Source organism: Taudactylus pleione, unplaced genomic scaffold, assembly GCF_031769625.1.
Source record: "Taudactylus pleione unplaced genomic scaffold, aTauple2 ptg000695l, whole genome shotgun sequence".
Taxonomy (NCBI): Eukaryota; Metazoa; Chordata; class Amphibia; order Anura; family Myobatrachidae; genus Taudactylus; species Taudactylus pleione.
Window position 1 is genome coordinate 3,255,043 of NW_028285097.1, and position 27,156 is coordinate 3,282,198.

The following is a 27,156-nucleotide window of genomic DNA, read 5'->3' on the forward strand; positions in this document are numbered from 1 at the left end:
TCTAACATTTATTGGTTGAATCATTGGTGATTTGACCACAGGGCCTGATTCAGAGCCGAACGCTCTGACCATCCACAGCATATGCGAGCGGGCAAAAAGATGGTCAAGACCATCACGACCATCGGGCTTGCGACGAGACCCTGCGGTAGGGTCTCGCTGCCGCAAGCCCAGGAGTGATTTTGGCTCTATCAGAGCCAAAATCACTCCCACTGACATCATTACTGATTTCAGTGGGGCCGGCTTCAGATGGTAGGCGTTCCCATGGGAACGCCTCCGTCTGGCAGCCACGCCCCCGGCACGCCCACCAAAGGGGGCGTGCTGTCAGTCACCATCGACAGCACGCCCCCTTTGGTGCGAGACCCCGAGCGACGTATTCCTCGTCGCTCGCCGTGTCTCGCGCATGCGCACGACGGAGCTCCCTCTGTTGTGCGCATGCGCATTCGCACAACATCGACCCGCTTGCGAGCGTCCTTTGCTCGCGAGCGGGTCTGAATGACCCCAACTGTTCCATATGTTTGGTATTTGTAGCAGTTACATCTTGTAACATTTCCGCACTCTCTCTGCTTGTTAGATATATTTATTGACATTGTACAACGTTCGCTTTGTTGTTTTGCTTTGCTTCAGATTTAATACAAATATATTGAAAAAAAAAAAAAATGGGCCCATCATCATGACAGCAACTTGCTGGCCACGTGGTCGGCCATAAAACTAGTATTAAAACTGTGGCTGGAGATAAAGTGGACATAGCTAAAGTATCAACCAAGCAGCTCCTAACTGTCATTTTTCAAACGTAGCCTGTAACATGGCAGTTAGGAGCTGAGTGGTTGGCAGTTTATCACTTTCCAATGTATAATTTTTCAGACCTTAGTACATCTCCCCCAAAGTTCCGGCCAATCAGCTCCTGTCATGTTACCGGCTGTGTTTGAAATATGACAGTTAGGAGCTGATTGGTCTCCACCTCCCCGTGGGGCTGATAGTGTAGGGGGTGTACATGCTTATGTATGACTGGCCACACCCACACAGCACTGGTCCCAGCTCCTCCCCTTCTCATGATCAGCCTTCGGCCCATGTGATCCTTAGTCCATCCCTGTCGCCTACTATCACTCACGACAAATGGGGGCATTGCTGGTCTCTAATATGATTAGTTAAGGCTTTGATGCCCTGTGAGCACGTAACTGCGTGGATATACATGTACAGAATCAGCATCATTTAAGCCTTGATGTGAATTTCTTTTCACAGTCTTTTTTTTTTTCAGGGCCATCGGAGAAGCCCTGCGCCAGAAACGCGCTAAAATAAAAATATACAGATACACGTTTACCCTGCACTACGTCACTGAGCTGTCCCATTCACTAAAATAAATCCTAGTGTGTGTGGCTTTATTTTATCATGACCCAACCAGAACTAGATGATCCATTAGGCAACCTAGGCTCTGGTCTAGGGCATGGATTACTTTAACCCTTTCTCATGTGTGGGTTTCTGTCATTCGGAGGCGGTAAAGGGGCTCCAATCCAGTATCTCGGCCCCATATGGTCTCAACCATTCTCTAGACAGAACTCACATTTAACAGATAACACATAACCAAACCTAAGCCCAAATGACTGGGGCCGTGGGTCCTGATTGCAGCCGAGACCCTGACTTGTACATCCTGCACATACCAACCAATTCTCCCTCGTTACCAGCGTCTCCATGGCAACCATCTCTCGGAATAACTATGGAAATATATACCAGCAATAACATTGTTTCCCGGGGAAGGTGTAGCAGTGAGGAGTAAATGACTGCCTCATTAAATATTCACATATTTATTGCTTACTACTTAATGTAAAATACGGCTACACACAGTAATTATAATCTTCAATAGGAATTCAGAATTTAATATAAGCTGCACGCCGCTCGCCAGACCTACCCCAGCTCGGAGAGGACTGGAGATGAAATAGGACCCGATATCTCTCAGTGCGGAGGAGAACATGGAGACACAATCTTCTCTACATTCCGCCTTCATTAAATCCATTACTGGGGCCTCCGCCTGCACGGAAAGACCCCTCCTGAGGTGAGAAATATGGGAATTCTCTGCAAAAGTTTTCCCTGACGATGTCGGCTGCTCAGGGAGATTTCGTCTTTCATTGAAGCAGCGCAGAGAAGATTAAACTCGCAGCAACACCGGGACAAAATGTGGATTTGTGGGTTCATTTTATAAAACGCTTCCTTTGGTACAGTATAGGACTTGTAAAAGCTCCAGTTCATGGAGCGAATTCACACTTTGCACTCTCCGGCAATGAGCGTACACAAGTGCGGGCGAAGCAGGTCGTAGACATTGCGTCCGCATCTACACTTACATTTAGAGAAGCGTGGCTGGGCTGTAAGAGTTGGACGTAGGAGAAGATACTCATGTTTGGCGATGTGTCTCTTACACCTAGTGTAGGTGCATATGTGCACTGATGATTGGTAGCAAGCCAGGCGCGCATGTAATGCCGGTCACAGCGCGCAAGATGCGCACAACTCTGCACACGGGGGAACTCACAACCCAAAACCGTGAGCACTTCTATGGAGCACTGTAGTTCTACGTCAGACCCAAGGGCAGAACATCCCGCCGCTCATCGGGTACATAACGCGCTATGTACCTAGAATATCGCAAAGGACAGCTCTCCCTATAAGAACTGTCCTTTGCGATGGCGTTACCCACTGGGATGAAGCACCGGAATACATTGCATTTTTGCGTTTAGTGCATCCCGCCCAAAGTGAGGTAAAACCAACATATTATATAAATCTATTAATTGTAGAAATGTAATTTAAAAAAAAAAAAATCACACAAATATTTACTATCTTTTTAATTTTATTGTAGGACTGTGTTACCCATAATTTTCTTGGTAAAGGATGATTATCAGGAGGATTACTGATAGGTCCGTTGTGCATAGAAAAGTTAAGGCAGAAATCCAATATAGACGGTTTTGTTTTATTATTATCGTTATTAAACAGCAAGTAAAGTACCTTTTGCCAACATGCATTTTACTTAGCTGTCTTCCTACAGATCATTATCCCCTTTAAAATTCTCTCTGGAGAGCAGACAAGTATGGCTGCCAGACACAGACTCTCAGCACGTCAAGTGCTAGCAGAGGGTGCAAAAAAAGGGGCAGGATGTCACAGAACAGACAAAGCTCACTGGTGTGTTCCAAAGCCTCTCTGCTCACTAGATCAAATGTCATGTGACTGTGGGTGCCATGGTTAGTCACATGACAGTTGGCAGGTTTATAAATTAATAACAGCAGCCCGGAGAAACAAACCAAGGAGCAGTTGCGAGTATCAAGCTCCTTCTTACAGTCTGGGACAGTAATTGACGATTAAATAAATAACACACCTCACTGTGTCATGGGATTGCTGGTTTCAAAAACATTATAAAGTTTACGGAGCCAGCAGAAGAGGGAGAGCAGCGATCCAGGCGTTCTAGCAAATTACCCCCTGCCTATCATATACATTTATAAAAACGTAACTGGTGGTTATCTTGTATAGCGACAAGAAATATAATTCCATAGAACAGACTATAAGTGAGAGAATATTATGAGAGAAGGTGACAGAATATTATGGGTGGCTATAAATTATAGCACAAATATGACACAACACAGATGTTCCAAGTGATGGATTAATAGAATGAGCTGCCATAAATCACCATGGAGATCACACAAATTGTACGGACAGACAGCATTTATGGTTTACAAATCTGCCCAAACAATGCCCCAATCTGCCCATATTTCACCCATTCTTTGGATGACGTTCAGAATGTGGGGGATCACCTTCTTCCAATAGATGCCCTCCATCCCACATCCCCATAATACCTTTACATACTGTATATCGTATCAAATCGAGTTGTATTGTTGCACTTCCAAACTGTGACGTTCACATTAGAGACTGGGCCCAGCCTTCACAGATGGTTAATCAGCCACAAAGCAGGGATTATACCCAACGTTTCATGATTTCATATTATTTCATCAGGGATATACTGTACATGCTTCCAATTTTTCATAATATTTTCATTCATACAGCATAAAGTCATAGGGGGAAATTCAATTACTTTCGTCGGTGGCTGCCAGTGTTGGATGCCCAAAGGAGCAATTCAGTTGTTGCTCCGTTAGGGCGCGGACAGCCACCAGCATTTCTGCTCGCCCCCTCCTGAGGAGGTGAGCAGGAATGTGCCATACGTCCTGATTTTGGGCGCCCTAATCTGGACTTTAGACGGGTTTAGAAATCCAGTCTGATTGGCTGCAAAGAGCGTGATAATTAAGGGTCCACCAAAACAATTGAACTGCAACATTGGGTGGCCATTAATCACCGCAAAGTTAAAAAAAACAATTGCATCGCCACCAATGAAACACATGTATAAGCTCTCTGTATAGTTGAACTACCAGTTTATTGTTTGAGGGATAAAAGTGAATGTAACCACATAAAGAAAAGTTGGCCAAACAAGCTGAAACATCGCCAGTGATATTGGCCAATCGGCTTTAATATCGCAGTATGGCCACAACAACATGGCTGTGAACCCAAAACCATAAATGGGCCTGTTGGTATAGGTGGTCTGTGGGTGACCACCATCTACCTGCGAGTTCAGTCGTTTTACAACAGCACTAGGAGACCTCCATGATGTTATGTTACCATTTGGGACCAGACAGGAAAGCACATCAGTCATCCGGCTCAGATCTCGATACTCCCCTATTCAGCGCGTGACAATCATTATCTGGAGAAGTCTGGTGTTTATATACTGAATATTATGTATAGTACACTTCTTTTTGTTATAGGCTGCAGAAAATTCACATAGTGTAATATAATTTATAATATAAATGTAAGAAATAAATAGATAAAATCACCATGCCTCTTCATGCCCTATTATCATACATCCGGGAAAACACAGTAATGTTTGAGTACAGGAATAAGGTCAAAAACAGACCCGCTTGCAAGCGGGTCGATGGTGGGGCACTGTGCACGGGCGGTGTGCGCAATGCGCGTGCGCAAGCCCCGGAGCGAGTGAGAAATTCCCTCGCTCCGGGGTTCACTACAAACAGGGCATCTGTCGATGTTGATCGACAGCTCGCCCTGTTTTGTTGGTGGGTTGGGGGGTGGCTGGACAAACTGAGGCGTTCCTGTAGGAACGCCTATCATTTGTGGGCAGCCCTACTGACATCACTCGTGATGTCAGTAGTGAGCTTCCTGCTCTATTAGAGCCGGAAGCTCACTGAGGCTTGCGGCAGATGAGACCCTACCACAAGGGTCTCGTCGCAAGCCCGATGGTCGCGATGGTCGCGACCATCACGACCATCACCTGGCCGCTCACAAAAGCTGTGGGTGGTCACCCACAGCTTAGCGAGCGGCCAGGAGGCCGGCTAAAAAAAACAAAAAAGCGGCCGCCCTCATTCAGAGCGAGCGCTCACTTTTTGCAAGCGGCTCTGAAAGAGGTCCAGAGATATGAGGCACAGTGGGGAGTTACAAATGAAGGGACGAGGTGCCAGTGCGGGTGTTTTGGAGAGGAGGGATGTAGCGCGAGGTAAAAGTGGGGGGCTATGTTACCACTAGGGGTGGCTGGTAAAAATGGAGGGATGCATTATTTCTATGGAGGTACATTACCTTTATGCTGGCTTCTATAACATTTCCCTGACACCTAAGCTTGTCAGATCCCTCCCCACCCGGCCATATAGAAATACTGATAATAAGCAATGCATTAGTACAAAGTTTATGGCTATTGGAACGGTGACAGCTGACAGACAACATTTCAGCTCAGAGACTGTCACGGTCATAAATAACTAATATACAGTTATCATCTCCATATAACAACATAAGTGACCATTCAGCCCGAGAACAGAACCTGACCAGGACAAAAGCTGACAACTTCTGACGTAGCAATGAGAACAAAGGAACGTCACAGATGACAGCATTAATATGGAGGAATCTCTCAATGGTGTGGCACAGCTAAGCATTAGACACTCAATAATGAATGTATAGGAGACGCTAACATATAATTATACATATAATTAATAATTATGTATTTACTAGTATCACCATCTGAAGCTATACACAGAATGTAGTCAGGTTTGCATGTAACAGGTGAGGTAGCTTAACAGTTCTGAAAGGAACCTTAGATCCAGAACTGGGCAAAATACTAGTGCGCCATCTAAAGAGGGGGTCTGTCACCTACAGCAAGTGGTCCTGCTTATCTATATTACATCATGACACAGACCACCAGGATAGATGGGCTATGAGGGTCGAGGCATGAGTCATACAGTAATACGGCGGGGTTTTATATTGGTTTCTCCCACTCTGTGACGTCTGCCTGGGGTCCGAGCAGGGCCAGATTAACAATGGGGCGGATGGAGCTACAGCTCCAGGCCTCCAAATAAAAATAGGCCCATCAACATGACAGAATGATTACCAGCTGCCTAACTTGCTATAAATTTTAAGTATTTAAATAGCTTTTCTATTCCCCCGTCCCCCCAAAAAAACAAAATTATGCAATTTTTCTATTTCTATGTAGTTAGGGAGACATTGTGGTCATAGTTTAGGGGGTGTATACACCAAGGTGACTCTGACCACAGCCACACAGCACAATTCATAGCTCTTCCCCTTCTCAGTATAGGCCCTTGAACATTTTCAGCTCCAGGCCCATGTGGGCCTTAATCCGGCCCTGGGTCCGAGAATGGCTCAGGCCAGGTCCTGGTTTCTTCGAATGCCAAGAAGGGCAATGCCATCCTTATATAAAAACAAACACAGAAACAGACAAACCTCAGGTGCACAACTCCAAATTATTAATAATATATATATTATTGATGATTTGGAGTTGTGCACATGAGATTTGTCTGTTTCTGTGCCTGCAATTAGTCTCATCAGGTAGCACCTCCCATTATATATATAGTCAGGGTGTGCAGTCCAGAAATCTTTCCCATGAAAACAAACCCCACAGCACAAAATCAGAGTATTATTCAACTGATGCAGAGTGTGAAGGTTTATTACCCTGTGCCTTCTTTTCTAGGCAGGGTCTTGGTTCTATTTCATAAGGGACATATAGAAGTTTATTTAACGTTACGGGGCACATTTAGAAACTATATTAAAAAGTCACCGGATCACTGGAACAGGCGCCTACGCCAATTTCCCTCAGTCTGTACCTCTCCATCTGACATGTTATACAGAGAAGGTGACACCTGCAGCAAAACAGGCGATTCTCGTATAATCAGCAGCGTATCATGCAAAATATTCATTAGAATTGCTGAGTTGTTCTATTCACCAGAAACCTCTGGGCTCATATTTCATGGCTCCTGAGCGAATGTGCTGGGCACGGGATTGGGCACTATTGTAATGCAGTAGGGCTTGCCGCCGGAAACCCGACGGATGGCGACCGTGCCGGGACTGCGATAGCTGCTACCATCCACCACTGCATGCTTATTATTATTATTACGATGGCCAATCCGAAAGCTGCGCCACAGCCGAGCTCATTGGCACATGTGCAAACTTCCATTGTCCATGCGCACAAGCGAACTAACGATGGTTAAGCCTTCGAATGGTTAATACGCGATGGCCACACGCCATCGAAAGGCATATTGCAATGGGGGTAACAGTGCCATAATTCAATGGGGCCCTGGCGATGACCATCTGTATTTTGCAGTTACTCTGACGCTGTTGTCGGAGTCTTCAGTACTTAAAGATTGCAAGAGATAAGAATCGCAGATTATTATTATTATTATTATCCTTTATTTATATGGCGCCACAAGTGTTCCGCAGCGCCTTACATAGTACATAGAACTAATAAGTGAACAAGAAACAAGTAACTTACAGTACATTACAGTGCAGGACAGGGACACAACTTATATACATTGCTGAAATAGTGATTAAAGCACTCACAATAAGCTGCCGGGAGTTGGCGGTCCCGTGTTAGGTGCCCTAATGGGGAGTAGAGAGTAGAAGAAAATGTAAAGAGAAGCACATGAGGGAAGAGGTCCCTGCTCATGAGAGCTTACATTCTAAGGGGAGGGGCAGACAGACAGGCGTGACACAGAAGGGGAAGATAGGAAGGAAAGAGCATGAGGTGGGTTAGGAGGAGTGCTGGAAGGCCTTGATGAAGTAGTGGGTCTTGAGAGCCCGTTTGAAGATTTGTAGAGAGGTGGAGAGTCTGATAGGGAGAGGGAGAGCATTCCAAAGGTAGGGAGCAGCACGGGCAAAATCTCGGATGCGGGAGTGGGAGGAAGTAATCAGTTGGCAAGAGAGGCGGCATGCATTAGTTGAGCGAAGTGGGCGGGTGGGAGTGTGAAGGGAGAGAAGGTCAGAAATGTATGCGGGAGAGGATTTGGTGAGGGCTTTGTAGGTGAATGTAAGAACCTTGAATTGGCATCTGAAGGGGAAGGGGAGCCAGTGTAGGGCTTGAAGGAGAGGGGAAGCAGATATAGAATGTCTGGAGAGGAAGATGAGCCGAGCAGCAGCATTGAGAACAGATTGTAGTGGAGAGAGGTGAGAGACTGGGAGGCCAGCTAGGAGAAGGTTACAGTAGTCCAATCTGGATATGACCAGTGAGTGGATGAGGGTTTTAGTGGCATCCTGGGTGAGGAAGGGTCTAATCCTGGAGATATTTTTTAGGTGAAAACGGCAGGACTGCGAGATGTGCTGAATGTGCGGTTTAAAGGAGAGGGAGGAGTCTAGGATAACTCCAAGACAGCGCACTTTGGGGCTAGAGGAGATAGTTGTGCCATCAATAGATAACGAAATTGTGGAAAGTGATGTAGTGGAAGAGGGTGGGAAGATGATCAGCTCAGTCTTAGACATGTTAAGTTTAAGAAAGCGCTGGGACATCCACGAAGAGACAGCAGAGAGACAGTTGGAGATACGGGTAAGGAGCTCAGGGGTGGAAAGGTAAATTTGAGTATCATCTGCATAGAGATGATATTGGAGGTCAAAGGAGTTAATGAGTTCACCTAAAGAGGATGTATATAGGGAGAAAAGGAGAGGTCCAAGAACAGAACCTTGGGGAACTCCTACCTTTAGTGGAAGTGGAGGGGAAGAGGAGTCATGAGAGGACACAGCGAAGGAACGATCAGAGAGGTAGGAGGAAAGCCAGGAGAGGGCAGTTTCACGTAAACCGAGAGAGTAAAGGATTTGCAGGAGGAGAGGGTGGTCTACAGTGTCAAATGCAGCAGAGAGGTCAAGGAGAATGAGCAGAGAGTAGTGACCCTTGGATTTGGCAGCAAGGAGGTCGTTGCTGACTTTCGTGAGGGCAGTTTCCGTGGAGTGGAGAGATCGGAAGCCAGATTGAAATGAGTCAAGGAGGGAGTGGGAGGAAAGAAAGGTGGTAAGGCGGTTGTAGACAATACGCTCAAGGAGTTTGGAAGCAAAAGGGAGAAGAGAGATGGGTCGATAGTTTGAAAGTATGTTAGGATCAAGGGTAGGTTTTTTAAGAATGGGGGAGACAAGAGCATGTTTGAATGCAGAAGGGACAGTGCCAGATGATAGGGAAAGATTAAGGAGGTGAGCCAGATGGGAACAGGCAGAAGGAGACAAGTGGGAGAGGAGACGGGAAGGGATAGGGTCAAGAGGGGAGGTGGAAGGAGGGGAGGACCGGATGAGGGCCAAGACTTCCTCTCCAGAAGCAGGGGAGAAGGATGTCAGAGTTGGTGAGACAGAAGGGGAGGGGTGGTAAGGGCAAGGAGGGAGAGGAGTGCTAAGGGGTCTGATGGGATATGATGTCCTCACGTATGGAGTCAATTTTAGATGTAAAGTAGGTGGCAAAGTCGAGGGCAGAGAGCGAGGAGGGAAGGCGAGGAGGGGAAGGGCAGAGTAGGGAGTTGAAAGTGGCAAAGAGACGCCGGGGGTTTGAGGACTGGGAGGAGATGAGGTTCTTGAAATATGTTTGTTTGGAGAGAGACAGGGAAGCACTGTAGGAGGAGAGAATAAATTTGAAATGGAGGAAGTCAGCCTTAGAGCGTGACTTTCTCCACTGACGCTCCGCAATTCTTGAACACTTTTGTAGGTATCTGGTGCATTTGGAATGCCAGGGTTGTGGTGTGGATCTGCGAGGGTGAGTGGTTATTGCTGGAGCAACAGAATCAAGAGCAGAAGCAAGGGAGGAATTGTACAGGGAAGTAGCTTGTTCAGGACAGGAGAGAGAAATGATAGGGGAGAGAAGAGAGTCCAGCAGGGAGGAAAAAGCAACAGTGTCAATAGCCTCAATATTACGCTTAGTAATGGTAGCCTTAGGAGTTAGAGGAGGGCAAGGAGAGAGGGATAGGTTAAAAGAGAGAAGGTGATGGTCAGAGAGGGGGAATGGGCAATTGGAGTAATCAGAAATATCACAACGGTGCGTAAAGACCAGGTCAAGTGAGTGCCCACTCACATGGGAGGGTGAGGAGGTCCATTGGGCGAGACCAAATGAAGAGGTGAGGGTAAGGAGTTTAGCTGCAGAGGATTCTGTGGGAATGTCAATAGGAATATTAAAATCACCTAGGATAATGGAGGGAAGATCTGAGGAGAGAAAGTGAGGGAGCCAGGAAGCGAAGTTGTCAAGGAATTTGGAGGGAGAGCCAGGGGGACGGTAAATGACAGCTACTCTGAGGTTTACTGGTTGGAAGAGTCGTATAGCATGAACCTCAAATGTGGGGAATGTAAGGGATGGTTCAGAGGTTATTAGCTGGTATGAGTAACTGGTGGATAGAAGGACCCCAACTCCACCACCATGGCGACCCCCAGGCCGGGGGGTGTGGGAGAAGGCAAAGCCCCCAGAGGATAGAGCAGCAGGAGAAGTGGTGTCAGAGGGTGAGATCCAAGTTTCAGTGATGGCTAGGAGATTCAGAGAGTTGGAGATAAAAAGGTCATGGGTGGGGACCAGTTTATTACAGACTGACCTGGCGTTCCAGAGGGCACAGGATAGAGAGATAGCATTTGTGGGGGAGATGTGAATGAGATTGTCCGGGTTGCTGTAACGTGGAGGTGAGATTAATTTGGGGGACCGATATGAATAGAGTTTAGTGATGGTGCGGGCACCTGAGCTGGAAAGGGAACCAATAGGAGGTGGGCAGGGAGGGAGATGTGGATGGCAGTGGGGTGAAGTGACAGGGAGAGGAGTGTAGGAGGAGGGTTTGGTGGTGGGGTAGTAGGACAGAGGGGGGGTAGAACAGGAAGAAAGTGGAGTAATGGGTGAGGAGTGAAGAGTAGGCAGACAGAGGAGGGGGGAGAAGGGGAGGAGGAGGTGGAAGAGATAAGGGGGAAAGGATAAAGGTGGAAGCAGGGGGCAGAACAGAGGATTAGGTAGAGACAGAGGGAAGGAGGGAGTTGACGAAAACCTTGTCATGGTGTTTATAAGTAAACAAGAGGAAAGAAATTTGGAAATTTAAATGAGATATGAGTGCAAGAGATTTGTAGGAATGCAAGTAAGAAAACAGTGACGTATCAAAGAACAGTGTATCAATATGTATGCAGATTAACAAGATTGTTATAGGGAGAAATAAAAGTGGGGTTCTTAAGTGTGCAGAATGTGAAAAATAACGCAGATTGTAAGCAGACAGAGGATGTGAGGCTAGGCAAGAGAGCTGAGATAAAGGACAGTGTTTCAAAGTTGATAGATATAAACTGACATGGGGAAAAGTACGATAAGCATTGAATTGTATGCTAGAATCAGTAGGCCAGCATTATTAATAGCATTAGAAGTGTTCTTGCCGTGATTGTACAGGGAGTCCAGTTGTAGTCTGAGTCTTTAGATTGTTGGGGTTTGTTGCGTGATGGACCTTTTTTCTCCTTCTGTTTTTCCTTGGTTTAACGCAGGTCTAACGCTAGTTATGCACTTAAAAAACTGCACTTAGAAAAAAAGCTGCACCCAGCCAAGGCTTCCCCAGCCAAACTACTGACACTTATACAGGGAAGCAGGCAAGTGTGGACAATAATTAATGAAAACCCCCAATTGGCCAGCCAGAGAAAGCTAGCAATAAAAATGGCTTAAGTCAACAATGACCACATACCATACATCTAAGGCTACAAATAAATCAAGCATTCACTTTAGTCAATAAACTGAGAGAATCCTTAAAACAATGTAACTATTACAAATCATAAGGCATTAGAAACAAAAGCATAAGGATTCAGTAAAGAATAAGCTAGTTACCTATGATTATAATTAATAAAGGAGGCACAGGAGGTGAAACACTTTGCAGTTACAGTCAACTTCAGTTACCTATGATTATAATTAATAAAGGAGGCACAGGAGGTGAAACACTTTGCAGTCACAGTCAACTTCAGTTACCTATGATTATAATTAATAAAGGAGGCACAGGAGGTGAAACACTTTGCAGTCACAGTCAACTTCAGTTACCTATGATTATAATTAATAAAGGAGGCACAGGAGGTGAAACACTTTGCAGTCACAGTCAACTTCAGTTACCTATGATTATAATTAATAAAGGAGGCACAGGAGGTGAAACACTTTGCAGTCACAGTCAACTTCAGTTACCTATGATTATAATTAATAAAGGAGGCACAGGAGGTGAAACACTTTGCAGTCACAGTCAACTTCAGTTACCTATGATTATAATTAATAAAGGAGGCACAGGAGGTGAAACACTTTGCAGTCACAGTCAACTTCAGTTACCTATGATTATAATTAATAAAGGAGGCACAGGAGGTGAAACACTTTGCAGTCACAGTCAACTTCAGTTACCTATGATTATAATTAATAAAGGAGGCACAGGAGGTGAAACACTTTGCAGTCACAGTCAACTTCAGTTACCTATGATTATAATTAATAAAGGAGGCACAGGAGGTGAAACACTTTGCAGTCACAGTCAACTTCAGTTACCTATGATTATAATTAATAAAGGAGGCACAGGAGGTGAAACACTTTGCAGTCACAGTCAACTTCAGTTACCTATGATTATAATTAATAAAGGAGGCACAGGAGGTGAAACACTTTGCAGTCACAGTCAACTTCAGTTACCTGTAGATTGGGAGAGAGGCGGTGTCAATTCATTCAGGATCAGCAGAAGAATTAACTAATAAAAAATAACGCAGGTCTAACGCTAGTTATGCACTTAAAAAACTGCACTTAGAAAAAAAGCTGCACCCAGCCAAGGCTTCCCCAGCCAAACTACTGACACTTATACAGGGAAGCAGGCAAGTGTGGACACTAATTAATGAAAACCCCCAATTGGCCAGCCAGAGAAAGCTAGCAATAAAAATGGCTTAAGTCAACAATGACCACATACCATACATCTAAGGCTACAAATAAATCAAGCATTCACTTTAGTCAATAAACTGAGAGAATCCTTAAAACAATGTAACTATTACAAATCATAAGGCATTAGAAACAAAAGCATAAGGATTCAGTAAAGAATAAGCTAGTTACCTATGATTATAATTAATAAAGGAGGCACAGGAGGTGAAACACTTTGCAGTTACAGTCAACTTCAGTTACCTATGATTATAATTAATAAAGGAGGCACAGGAGGTGAAACACTTTGCAGTCACAGTCAACTTCAGTTACCTATGATTATAATTAATAAAGGAGGCACAGGAGGTGAAACACTTTGCAGTCACAGTCAACTTCAGTTACCTATGATTATAATTAATAAAGGAGGCACAGGAGGTGAAACACTTTGCAGTCACAGTCAACTTCAGTTACCTATGATTATAATTAATAAAGGAGGCACAGGAGGTGAAACACTTTGCAGTCACAGTCAACTTCAGTTACCTATGATTATAATTAATAAAGGAGGCACAGGAGGTGAAACACTTTGCAGTCACAGTCAACTTCAGTTACCTATGATTATAATTAATAAAGGAGGCACAGGAGGTGAAACACTTTGCAGTCACAGTCAACTTCAGTTACCTATGATTATAATTAATAAAGGAGGCACAGGAGGTGAAACACTTTGCAGTCACAGTCAACTTCAGTTACCTATGATTATAATTAATAAAGGAGGCACAGGAGGTGAAACACTTTGCAGTCACAGTCAACTTCAGTTACCTATGATTATAATTAATAAAGGAGGCACAGGAGGTGAAACACTTTGCAGTCACAGTCAACTTCAGTTACCTATGATTATAATTAATAAAGGAGGCACAGGAGGTGAAACACTTTGCAGTCACAGTCAACTTCAGTTACCTATGATTATAATTAATAAAGGAGGCACAGGAGGTGAAACACTTTGCAGTCACAGTCAACTTCAGTTACCTGTAGATTGGGAGAGAGGCGGTGTCAATTCATTCAGGATCAGCAGAAGAATTAACTAATAAAAAATAACGCAGGTCTAACGCTAGTTATGCACTTAAAAACTGCACTTAGAAAAAAAGCTGCACCCAGCCAAGGCTTCCCCAGCCAAACTACTGACACTTATACAGGGAAGCAGGCAAGTGTGGACACTAATTAATGAAAACCCCCAATTGGCCAGCCAGAGAAAGCTAGCAATAAAAATGGCTTAAGTCAACAATGACCACATACCATACATCTAAGGCTACAAATAAATCAAGCATTCACTTTAGTCAATAAACTGAGAGAATCCTTAAAACAATGTAACTATTACAAATCATAAGGCATTAGAAACAAAAGCATAAGGATTCAGTAAAGAATAAGCTAGTTACCTATGATTATAATTAATAAAGGAGGCACAGGAGGTGAAACACTTTGCAGTTACAGTCAACTTCAGTTACCTATGATTATAATTAATAAAGGAGGCACAGGAGGTGAAACACTTTGCAGTCACAGTCAACTTCAGTTACCCATGATTATAATTAATAAAGGAGGCACAGGAGGTGAAACACTTTGCAGTCACAGTCAACTTCAGTTACCTATGATTATAATTAATAAAGGAGGCACAGGAGGTGAAACACTTTGCAGTCACAGTCAACTTCAGTTACCTATGATTATAATTAATAAAGGAGGCACAGGAGGTGAAACACTTTGCAGTCACAGTCAACTTCAGTTACCTATGATTATAATTAATAAAGGAGGCACAGGAGGTGAAACACTTTGCAGTCACAGTCAACTTCAGTTACCTATGATTATAATTAATAAAGGAGGCACAGGAGGTGAAACACTTTGCAGTCACAGTCAACTTCAGTTACCTATGATTATAATTAATAAAGGAGGCACAGGAGGTGAAACACTTTGCAGTCACAGTCAACTTCAGTTACCTATGATTATAATTAATAAAGGAGGCACAGGAGGTGAAACACTTTGCAGTCACAGTCAACTTCAGTTACCTATGATTATAATTAATAAAGGAGGCACAGGAGGTGAAACACTTTGCAGTCACAGTCAACTTCAGTTACCTATGATTATAATTAATAAAGGAGGCACAGGAGGTGAAACACTTTGCAGTCACAGTCAACTTCAGTTACCTATGATTATAATTAATAAAGGAGGCACAGGAGGTGAAACACTTTGCAGTCACAGTCAACTTCAGTTACCTGTAGATTGGGAGAGAGGCGGTGTCAATTCATTCAGGATCAGCAGAAGAATTAACTAATAAAAAATAACGCAGGTCTAACGCTAGTTATGCACTTAAAAAACTGCACTTAGAAAAAAAGCTGCACCCAGCCAAGGCTTCCCCAGCCAAACTACTGACACTTATACAGGGAAGCAGGCAAGTGTGGACACTAATTAATGAAAACCCCCAATTGGCCAGCCAGAGAAAGCTAGCAATAAAAATGGCTTAAGTCAACAATGACCACATATCATACATCTAAGGCTACAAATAAATCAAGCATTCACTTTAGTCAATAAACTGAGAGAATCCTTAAAACAATGTAACTATTACAAATCATAAGGCATTAGAAACAAAAGCATAAGGATTCAGTAAAGAATAAGCTAGTTACCTATGATTATAATTAATAAAGGAGGCACAGGAGGTGAAACACTTTGCAGTTACAGTCAACTTCAGTTACCTATGATTATAATTAATAAAGGAGGCACAGGAGGTGAAACACTTTGCAGTCACAGTCAACTTCAGTTACCTATGATTATAATTAATAAAGGAGGCACAGGAGGTGAAACACTTTGCAGTCACAGTCAACTTCAGTTACCTATGATTATAATTAATAAAGGAGGCACAGGAGGTGAAACACTTTGCAGTCACAGTCAACTTCAGTTACCTATGATTATAATTAATAAAGGAGGCACAGGAGGTGAAACACTTTGCAGTCACAGTCAACTTCAGTTACCTATGATTATAATTAATAAAGGAGGCACAGGAGGTGAAACACTTTGCAGTCACAGTCAACTTCAGTTACCTATGATTATAATTAATAAAGGAGGCACAGGAGGTGAAACACTTTGCAGTCACAGTCAACTTCAGTTACCTATGATTATAATTAATAAAGGAGGCACAGGAGGTGAAACACTTTGCAGTCACAGTCAACTTCAGTTACCTATGATTATAATTAATAAAGGAGGCACAGGAGGTGAAACACTTTGCAGTCACAGTCAACTTCAGTTACCTATGATTATAATTAATAAAGGAGGCACAGGAGGTGAAACACTTTGCAGTCACAGTCAACTTCAGTTACCTATGATTATAATTAATAAAGGAGGCACAGGAGGTGAAACACTTTGCAGTCACAGTCAACTTCAGTTACCTGTAGATTGGGAGAGAGGCGGTGTCAATTCATTCAGGATCAGCAGAAGAATTAACTAATAAAAAATAACGCAGGTCTAACGCTAGTTATGCACTTAAAAAACTGCACTTAGAAAAAAAGCTGCACCCAGCCAAGGCTTCCCCAGCCAAACTACTGACACTTATACAGGGAAGCAGGCAAGTGTGGACACTAATTAATGAAAACCCCCAATTGGCCAGCCAGAGAAAGCTAGCAATAAAAATGGCTTAAGTCAACAATGACCACATACCATACATCTAAGGCTACAAATAAATCAAGCATTCACTTTAGTCAATAAACTGAGAGAATCCTTAAAACAATGTAACTATTACAAATCATAAGGCATTAGAAACAAAAGCATAAGGATTCAGTAAAGAATAAGCTAGTTACCTATGATTATAATTAATAAAGGAGGCACAGGAGGTGAAACACTTTGCAGTTACAGTCAACTTCAGTTACCTATGATTATAATTAATAAAGGAGGCACAGGAGGTGAAACACTTTGCAGTCACAGTCAACTTCAGTTACCTATGATTATAATTAATAAAGGAGGCACAGGAGGTGAAACACTTTGCAGTCACAGTCAACTTCAGTTACCTATGATTATAATTAATAAAGGAGGCACAGGAGGTGAAACACTTTGCAGTCACAGTCAACTTCAGTTACCTATGATTATAATTAATAAAGGAGGCACAGGAGGTGAAACACTTTGCAGTCACAGTCAACTTCAGTTACCTATGATTATAATTAATAAAGGAGGCACAGGAGGTGAAACACTTTGCAGTCACAGTCAACTTCAGTTACCTATGATTATAATTAATAAAGGAGGCACAGGAGGTGAAACACTTTGCAGTCACAGTCAACTTCAGTTACCTATGATTATAATTAATAAAGGAGGCACAGGAGGTGAAACACTTTGCAGTCACAGTCAACTTCAGTTACCTATGATTATAATTAATAAAGGAGGCACAGGAGGTGAAACACTTTGCAGTCACAGTCAACTTCAGTTACCTATGATTATAATTAATAAAGGAGGCACAGGAGGTGAAACACTTTGCAGTCACAGTCAACTTCAGTTACCTGTAGATTGGGAGAGAGGCGGTGTCAATTCATTCAGGATCAGCAGAAGAATTAACTAATAAAAAATAACGCAGGTCTAACGCTAGTTATGCACTTAAAAAACTGCACTTAGAAAAAAAGCTGCACCCAGCCAAGGCTTCCCCAGCCAAACTACTGACACTTATACAGGGAAGCAGGCAAGTGTGGACACTAATTAATGAAAACCCCCAATTGGCCAGCCAGAGAAAGCTAGCAATAAAAATGGCTTAAGTCAACAATGACCACATACCATACATCTAAGGCTACAAATAAATCAAGCATTCACTTTAGTCAATAAACTGAGAGAATCCTTAAAACAATGTAACTATTACAAATCATAAGGCATTAGAAACAAAAGCATAAGGATTCAGTAAAGAATAAGCTAGTTACCTATGATTATAATTAATAAAGGAGGCACAGGAGGTGAAACACTTTGCAGTTACAGTCAACTTCAGTTACCTATGATTATAATTAATAAAGGAGGCACAGGAGGTGAAACACTTTGCAGTCACAGTCAACTTCAGTTACCTATGATTATAATTAATAAAGGAGGCACAGGAGGTGAAACACTTTGCAGTCACAGTCAACTTCAGTTACCTATGATTATAATTAATAAAGGAGGCACAGGAGGTGAAACACTTTGCAGTCACAGTCAACTTCAGTTACCTATGATTATAATTAATAAAGGAGGCACAGGAGGTGAAACACTTTGCAGTCACAGTCAACTTCAGTTACCTATGATTATAATTAATAAAGGAGGCACAGGAGGTGAAACACTTTGCAGTCACAGTCAACTTCAGTTACCTATGATTATAATTAATAAAGGAGGCACAGGAGGTGAAACACTTTGCAGTCACAGTCAACTTCAGTTACCTATGATTATAATTAATAAAGGAGGCACAGGAGGTGAAACACTTTGCAGTCACAGTCAACTTCAGTTACCTGTAGATTGGGAGAGAGGCGGTGTCAATTCATTCAGGATCAGCAGAAGAATTAACTAATAAAAAATAACGCAGGTCTAACGCTAGTTATGCACTTAAAAAACTGCACTTAGAAAAAAAGCTGCACCCAGCCAAGGCTTCCCCAGCCAAACTACTGTGATAAAAAGTATCACGTATCGCACACAATAAGCACAATATTACGTCCACTTTATTCCCTTATACACACTCACATGCACGTTCCCTGTTTTCCCTGATGGAGTCTTCTTATGATTCAGAAACATATTCTCATTTTACATCTCTCTCTCTGATTAACAAAGACATGGGGTAAATGAGGTGCCACGGTATGGGCGCAGACCCAAAATCTCCCATCTCCCAGCAATGATGGGACAGCACCTGTACTGTAAATCAGCCAATAGGCAGCTGCGGGTAATGTCACCTGCCCACCTGGGCACAGTCAGTACCCAGCCAGCGTTGTCGCTGCTTTCTGAACTCTTGGTCAAGAGCGATGAATGTGGAATTGGGCAACAGCAGTTTTACTGCACCAATACCTTTATTTATCTCTACTATTATAGTACCTACCTTACACGTGTCATCATATCTCATAGTAGCATTGCCAAATTTGGGAGACAAAGTCCACTACACCAATCTGATTGGCCCCAATTCATTTTCACTGCTGGTAGAACGGGAATTAAAGTGGACTCTTGGTGGATGTGTGTCCAATACATTAATAAAAAAGTATAAGTTCTATTAACTCTAACTGCAAATCTCGGCTAACAGGTTTCTCTTATCAATTTACAACATGTTTGAAAATATGGGATTCAACAGCAGTTTAAACTATCTGCCAAACATCACTTTTTTGTCTATTTACTTTGGAACATGGAGGACAGGCATCATCTGGCGTGAAAGGTAAAAAGTGTCATGGTATTCCATCTGTAAATGCATTGTGCACCAGCCACAGGAAAGGTGGTCTGTGTAGTGCACTAGTCACGGGAAAGGTGGTCTGTGTTGTGCACCAGCCACGGGAAAGATGGTCTGTGTTGTGCACCAGCCACAGGAAAGGTGGTCTGTGTAGTGCACTAGTCACAGGAAAGGTGGTCTGTGTTGTGCACCAGCCACAGGAAAGGTGGTCTGCATTGTGCACTAGTCACAGGAAAGGTGGTCTGTGTTGTGCACTAGCCACAGGAAAGGTGGTCTGTGTTCTGCACAAGTCACAGGAAAGGTGGTCTGTCTTGGGCACCAGCCACAGGAAAGGTGGTCTGTGTTGTGCACCAGCCACAGGAAAGGTGGTCTGTGTTGTGCACCAGCCACAGGAAAGGTGGTCTGTGTAGTGCACTAGTCACAGGAAAGGTGGTCTGTGTAGTGCACTAGTCACAGGAAAGGTGGTCTGTGTTGTGCACCAGCCACAGGAAAGGTGGTCTGTGTTGTGCACCAGCCACAGGAAAGGTGGTCTGTGTTGTGCACCAGCCACAGGAAAGATGGTCTGTGTTGTGCACCATGCACAGGAAAGGTGGTCTGTGTTGTGCACTAGCCACTAGAAAGGTGATCTGTATTGTGCACCAGCCACAGGAATGATGGTCTGTGTTGTGCATGAGCAACGGGAAAGATGGTCTGTGTTGTGCATTAGCCACGGGAAAGGTGGTCTGTGTTGTGCATTAGCCACGGGAAAGGTGGTCTGTGTTGTGCATTAGCCATGGCAAAGGTGGTCTGTGTTGTGCACTAGTCACGGGAAAGGTGGTCTGTGTTGTGCACCAGCCACGGGAAAGGTGGTCTGTGTTGTGCACCAGCCACAGGAATGATGGTCTGTGTTGTGCATTAGCCACGGGAAAGATGGTCTGTGTTGTGCATTAGCCACGGGAAAGGTGGTCTGTGTTGTGCATTAGCCACGGGAAAGGTGATCTGTGTTGTACACTAGCCGCAATGCTCTATTTGGACAAAAGCCATCAGAGGAAGTACCATATAGAGAAGTCTATATGGTACATTAGCTACAAAAAGTACTTGTAATGTACAATAGCACTGTACAACCGTAGACATGGGGTCTATTTACTAAGCAGTGTTAGGAGATAAAGTGAATGGTGATAAGGTACCAGCCAATCAGCTCCTATCTGCCATTTTTCAAAAACAGCCTGTGACATGGCAGTTAGGAACTGATTGGCTGGTACCTTATCACCGTTCACTTTATATCCTAACACAGATTAGTAAATAGACCCCATGGTCATGGAGTATGTCCCTTTGAAAGAATTGGATTTATTACCCCAGCTCTATTTACAGACAGCTAATTCCATGAAATGCAGAATATCGAAGTTACAAACAAAAAGCAGAGTGGGAATTCTGCAAAGCAAAGGCAGGACCCGTATATTACTGTATATTGCTGGAACTTCACAGGTCTGCAGAGGGGCTGGTTCCACTATGAAATTCAGGGCCTGGTTCAGATCCACTCGCCAGCGCATAGTGCTCGCAAGTGGGTCGATGTTTGGCTCCTGCACATGCGCCGCCTCCGGCGTACGCATGCGCGAGCCCCAGCTAGCGATGCCAGCTCCATCGTTCCGGGGCTCACTACAAGACGGGGTGGCTGTCGATGTTGATTGACAGCTCGCCCTGTTTTGTAGACAGGGAGGGGGGGTGACTGCACAAAGGCAGGCGTTCCCTTAGGAACGCCTGGTGTTTGTGGGCGGCCCTACTGACATCACTCGTGATATCAGTAGTGGACTTCCTGCTCTATTAGAACAGGAAATACACTCTGGCTTGTGGGAGCCGAGACCCTCCTGCTGGGGCTCGCTACAAGCCCGATGGTCGCGATAATTGCGACCATCGCCAGGCTGCTCGCACAAGCTGTGGCTGTGCGAGCAGCCTGGAGGCCGGAAAAAAAAAAAGAACACCCTGATTCAGAGCGAGCGCACGCAAATAGCATGCACCTCTGAATCAGGCCCTCAGTCCATGTGAAATTCTATCACTAATATGAAGTTTAAATTGGTCAAATGTCTGTTCTATCCCAGCCAATATAATACATGCCAAAAAAACAAAAAAGCCTACGCTGCGCATCAGAAAATTCATTTGTTACATAAATGTCAACAATCAAAACACATTTAAAGTGTTGGAAAAATGAAATGTAATCTGTCCTGTTTGGGTTTTTTTAGAAAACAATCTATTCTATAAATTGATACAATGTATTGTCAGAACTCATCACTAGTGATGTCAGTGGGCCGGCTTCTGACGGGAGGCGTTCCCGTGGGAACGCCCTCGTCAGGGAGGCGCGCCCCCAGAACGCCCACCAAAGGGGGCGTGCTGTCAATCAACATTGACAGCACGCCCCCTTTGATCGGACACAACGAGCGAAGGATTTCCTTCGCTCGTCGCGTCTGGCGCATGCGCACGACGGAGCTCCCTCTGTCGTGCGCATGCTCAGTGCATAACATCGACCCACTTGCGAGTGGACAGCCGCTCGCGAGTGGGTCTGAATCAGGCCCGAAAACCTCAACCGCAGGCTCCGGCTCGCAATTTCGATGGTCGCGATGGTCTCGACCATCGCGGCCATCACAAAGCACGCTCGTATAGCCTGTGGGTGGTGACCCACAGCTATACGAGCGTCCAGGAGGACGCTCCATGAAAATGGAGCCCGGCCCTCATTCAGAGCGTGCGCTCTGCTCAGAGCGTACGGCTCTGAATGAGGGCCTTTATCTGCAAATTATTGCTTTAACTAAAATAACGTTTGTGAAATATATCTATCATCAATAAGAAAAAAAAATACAAAAAAATAAGTAACAACAATTGTTTATAAAGTGAATTATTATTATATATTTTATTTATTTATTTATAAACACTGTACCAAAAACTGAACCATTTTGGAGCTCCGATTTTCCCCATCACAATATAACCAGATGTAATGTCCACACTGACTAACACCATTACAGACCGCCAGAAAACAATATCAAAGTACTCATAAATGACAAATATTTTTGGTTTTTCAGTTTAAATAACATAAATACCTGGGACACCAGATTGAGAGGAAAAAAACAAAAGTAAATAAAAAACCGACAATACCCCAGTATCCATGCCAGATAGGAACATATTGAAATAACAAAATTGCACACACGCAATAAATGTGACCCTACACACACACAAACACCCACAAACACACACACACACACACACACACACACACACACACACACACACAGAGGACTGTACGGCTACCTGCCCTTGTCTATTACTATACAATGACTTTGCCATTGGCCAGTTTGGACCGGATGCCCCCCCCCCTCTCCCAGTATATTCCAGTGATCACGGACAAGGCCTTACACTGTTACCTGGACATACGGCGGAGTTATTGCACTGCTTGTGCTCCTTGAGAGGTCCGCTGCAGTGTGTGCTGTATGAGGAGGAGACGCAGAACCTGGTCCTGGACTTCAGCCCTTCTCCGCAGGTGGTCGAACACACGCTCCAAGGTGACCACTCCTCCGCTGCCGGGTCTCCTGTTCAGGTGACAACATAATAATCATTATATAAAACATGAATAAAGAAAAGTGTAACAAATTCAGGTACATTTTAGATGAAACACTGTAGCAAAAAATAACTGTAACAAAGTAAATCAGCGATATAACCAGCGATATAACCAGCGATATAACCAGTGATATAACCAGCGATATAACCAGCTATATAACCAGTGATATAACCAGCGATGTCTCCATGGCTGTCACCAGTGGCTCTTCCTCTGGAGGTATCAAAAATCATTCTTTAGTCCAATATTCTGATTACTATGGACACTCTGAAGAGTCTGCCTTACTGTCGGCACTAATTCTATTTTACACTATGGCCCGAATTCAATTTGGAGCGAAAAGCCGTTTTCACGTGTTTATGGCGAAACTTTTTCATGGGTGACATCATTTTCGCCTGTTTTGGTTTTACCCCGTATTCAATTTGGAAGACTTTCCGTCTAGGTGGAAAGACAATGCAATGTAATAGGCGGAAAAGTTTCACCTATGAATAGCAGGCAGAAAAAAGTGCAGAATTGGGGTTTGGGGTGTAACGTTGCGGGAACCCCCCTGCAGCCTGAAGACAGTCCCGCAAAGGTAAACAATGTAAAAAAAAAAACACTTCAGGACACCCCAAAAAAATACTTTGAAAAAGGGGGCGAAAAAAAAGTTGGGGGACAAAGATAAAAACTAGCAAACTTAACTCTGGGGGTCGGTCCCCAAGTATGCCCCAAGTGTTTTTTGATTGCAGGGGCTTGCAGAAGGTGGATTTTTCATGATTTTTTCAACTTCACTTTAGCAACTTTTAAATATGCTGACCCCCATTTTCAAGTACCCCAAATTTGCTGGCATAACTTATTTTCAGTAAAAAATACTCCTGAATACTATTCTGCACCACGTATAGAAAAACGCTATTTAGCAGCTATTGAGCCCGTTTAAAAACCCCAAATACCTTCATCAAGCCAAATTGGGGGGTACCATAGTGAACCCCCATGTCAAAGCATCTTTTGGGGGGTGTCAGGCTGATTTCCCCAAATCTGACAGCACTTTCCGCCTGTTTCAGTTTCGCCTACTTTGAAATTGAATACGGGGTAAAGCGTGCACGCGGACGTTACTTTTCCACCTGCCAAGCAGGCGAAGTAGGCGAAAAGTCCGGGCCGCGAAAAAGTATCGTGGCTCAGCTCAAATTGAATACGGCTCTATATCTTTGGGTGCCTTTCTCCTGGCTAAAGGTCTGCTAGGTAACCAGCAGATAATGTGCAGACGTGACATCTGCAAATTAGGGGGGCATAGGTGACATGGGGAGAGAGTCGGGGACACCTGTACCAAGAGGAGGGTGGGGTGGGGCAAAATTGGAAAGAGGACAGTGGGGGGGAGTGGGGGTTGGGGGCCCATGGCGCTGGCACAGCAAAGGGCCCCATACAGTATGTCCCCGTGTGTTGTTTAGTCCACCAATCTGTATAAAACATTTCTAGCTGCAATCTCTGCATAAAAGACACCCCCGTATTTATCAAAGCCGGGAGAGAGATAACATTGTGAGAGCTAAAGGGGTCTATTTACTAAGCAGTGTTAGGAGACAGAGTGAAAAGTGATAACGTTCCAGCCAATCAGCTCCCAACTGTCATTTTTCAAACACAGCCTGTGAGATGGCAGTTGGGAACTGATTGGCTGGTACCTTATCACTTTTCACTTTTCACTTCTCCTAACACTGCTTAGTAAATAGACCCCAAAGTACTAACCAATCAGCTTCCAATTTACATTTTGCAGGCTGTGTTTATAAAATGACAGTAAGGAGCTGATTGGTTTAGAATTTATATTTTATCTCTGTCTCCCAGGTTTGATATATATATACCCCCACAGAGTGGGACACATGCCTATATAGATGACACTTATATGCCTTATATAGAGTAGTCGTTGGCTTGCTCCTGCTGCCAATGTTCCGCTGTCAGTTATCCCATGCCCCTACTAAATTGAATACTAATTATCAACAGGCCGATGGGTGTATGGTACCTGATACTCATATTGTGCATAAAACCATGAAAGAAAGTGCGTAAGTAAACAGAGAAAGAGCCACAGTACAGACTTCATATCCTAATTAGAATACATGTTGTTGTTTTTACATGGGGCTGCTCGTTAATTCCAATCCCTCTAAAGGTGTATTGGTCTTTTTAAATTGCCAAGTAACACATCGCTCGGCCAGGCCGCTCCCCACCAAGTAACTCATCCTGAGAGTGAAGATGTCTTGTCGGTCAGCAAACTGCAAACACAGCTGTTTTCAGGAGGGTTTGAGGAGTAATTGTCTCCGTTTTCTAGCTCACAGCTGTGCAATCCACAGTGATATATAGGACATGGTTAGGTGCCCACTGGGAAGGCAGATAAAGATTTTCGGGCCAGCCGCAGGTGGCAGGCTCTCAGAAATATATAAACAAGAAGGAAAGGATGTTACATTTCCAAAGAGTTTTCACCACATTATTCCCCAGATACAATGCAGTATTTCCTACGCCTTGGGTGCCACCGCCCCAATGCGATCTGTTTACATGCCGACTACTGACATCAAATTGGTGGATAATGGATTGTCAAACGCTGCAGCAGCTGCAAAATATAATATATCAGGTGTGACGGAACCCAGGGCCTGGAGCTTTCATTGTACAATATACTAGACCACAACACACCTTGTGCAGCTGTAACTATGAGGCTGTAAGATCAGAGCAAAATAGGTCATAGGGTCCCATTGGGGCAAAGGGAGCAACAACTACAGATGGGGGATGTTTGCACAATGGACTAGAGAAAGGTGCCCATTGCAGTGTGCAGTAATTGTGCTGCGTTCTAGCCACAATGGAAATGCAGGGTTATTGTGCCACAATCCAGCCCACCCAGCTTCCTCCCTATGGGGACCCTAAATCGCCCACAACAGCTACATCTGAACAACCAGGCCCGAGGCCCTACTGTAGGTGTCGCCCCAATTACTGTAGGTACATTGGTCTCAAAGCAGCTGGTTTCTGTGGGACAGACAAGGAAGAAGCCACACAAACATGTCGGGCAAATAATAAGGCAAAAAGGGAAATAAAGTAGACATACCGTGTTTCCCCGATAATAAGACACTGTCTTATTTTTTTTTTGGTTAAAAAAAACACCATAGGGCTTATTTTCCGGGTAGGTCTTATATTAATTAATATTGACAGCAGTGCCCCTTATGCAGGTCCCCTTGTAGAAGTGCCCCTTATGCAGGCCACCCCCTTGCAGGTCCCCTTGTAGAAGTGCCCCTTATGCATGCCCCCCCTTACAGGCCCCCTTGTAGAAGTGCCCCTTATGCATGCCCCCCCTTGCAGGCCCCCTTGTAGAAGTGCCGCTTATGCATGCCCCCCCCCTTGCAGCCCCTCTTGTAGAAGTGCCGCTTATGCAGGCCCCCCCTGTAGCAGTGTCCCTTATTGCAGTGCACTTACCTGACTCGCCGCCGTCCAGGATGTCGCTCTCACCTGCGCGCTGACTGGATCTAACATGATCCAGCAGGCGCGGCCGCACAGGATCCTCATGACGTCACCCGCGCACTGCATGACTGGGAACGCTGGTCTCTGCAGCGTTCCCAGCTCAAAATCAGTTCAGGTAGGTCTTATTTTCGGGGTAGGGCTTAATTTGGACCGGGTTACAAAATTAAGGGTAGGTCTTATTTTCGGGGTAGGTCTTATTATCGGGGAAAAACGGTACATAGAATAAGGGAAGGTAGTAAGGGAAGGCAGTAAGAAAAGGTAGAAAGGAATGGTAGTAAGGGAAAATAGTAAGGAACGGTAATGAGGAATAGTAGTAAGGGAAGGCAGTAAGGAAAGTTAGTAAGATCGTAAGAAAAGATAGTAAAGAAAGGTAGTAAGAAATTGTAGTAAGGGAAAGTAATAAGGGAAGGTAGTGAGGAATGGTAGTAAGGGAAGGTAGTAAGGGAAGGTGGTGAGGAATGGAAGTGAGGAATGGTAGTAAGAGAAGGTAGTAAGGGAAGGTAGTAAGGGAAGGTAGTGAGGAATGGTAGTAAGGGAAGGTAGTGAAGAATGGTAGTAAGGGAAGGT

General features: G+C 44.1%; 1 protein-coding gene across 2 annotated transcripts in view; it reads right to left on the minus strand.

The window, feature by feature from the left end:
* The window catches only part of ADGRB1 (adhesion G protein-coupled receptor B1), a 335,561-nt gene that overhangs the window by 293,379 nt on the left and 15,026 nt on the right, over positions 1-27,156 (minus strand). For both annotated transcript variants that reach the window (XM_088456276.1, XM_088456275.1), the window contains exon 3: positions 22,937-23,101. The gene's annotated coding sequence lies outside the window, so the exon portion shown is untranslated. The remainder of the gene's footprint in view (positions 1-22,936; positions 23,102-27,156) is intronic.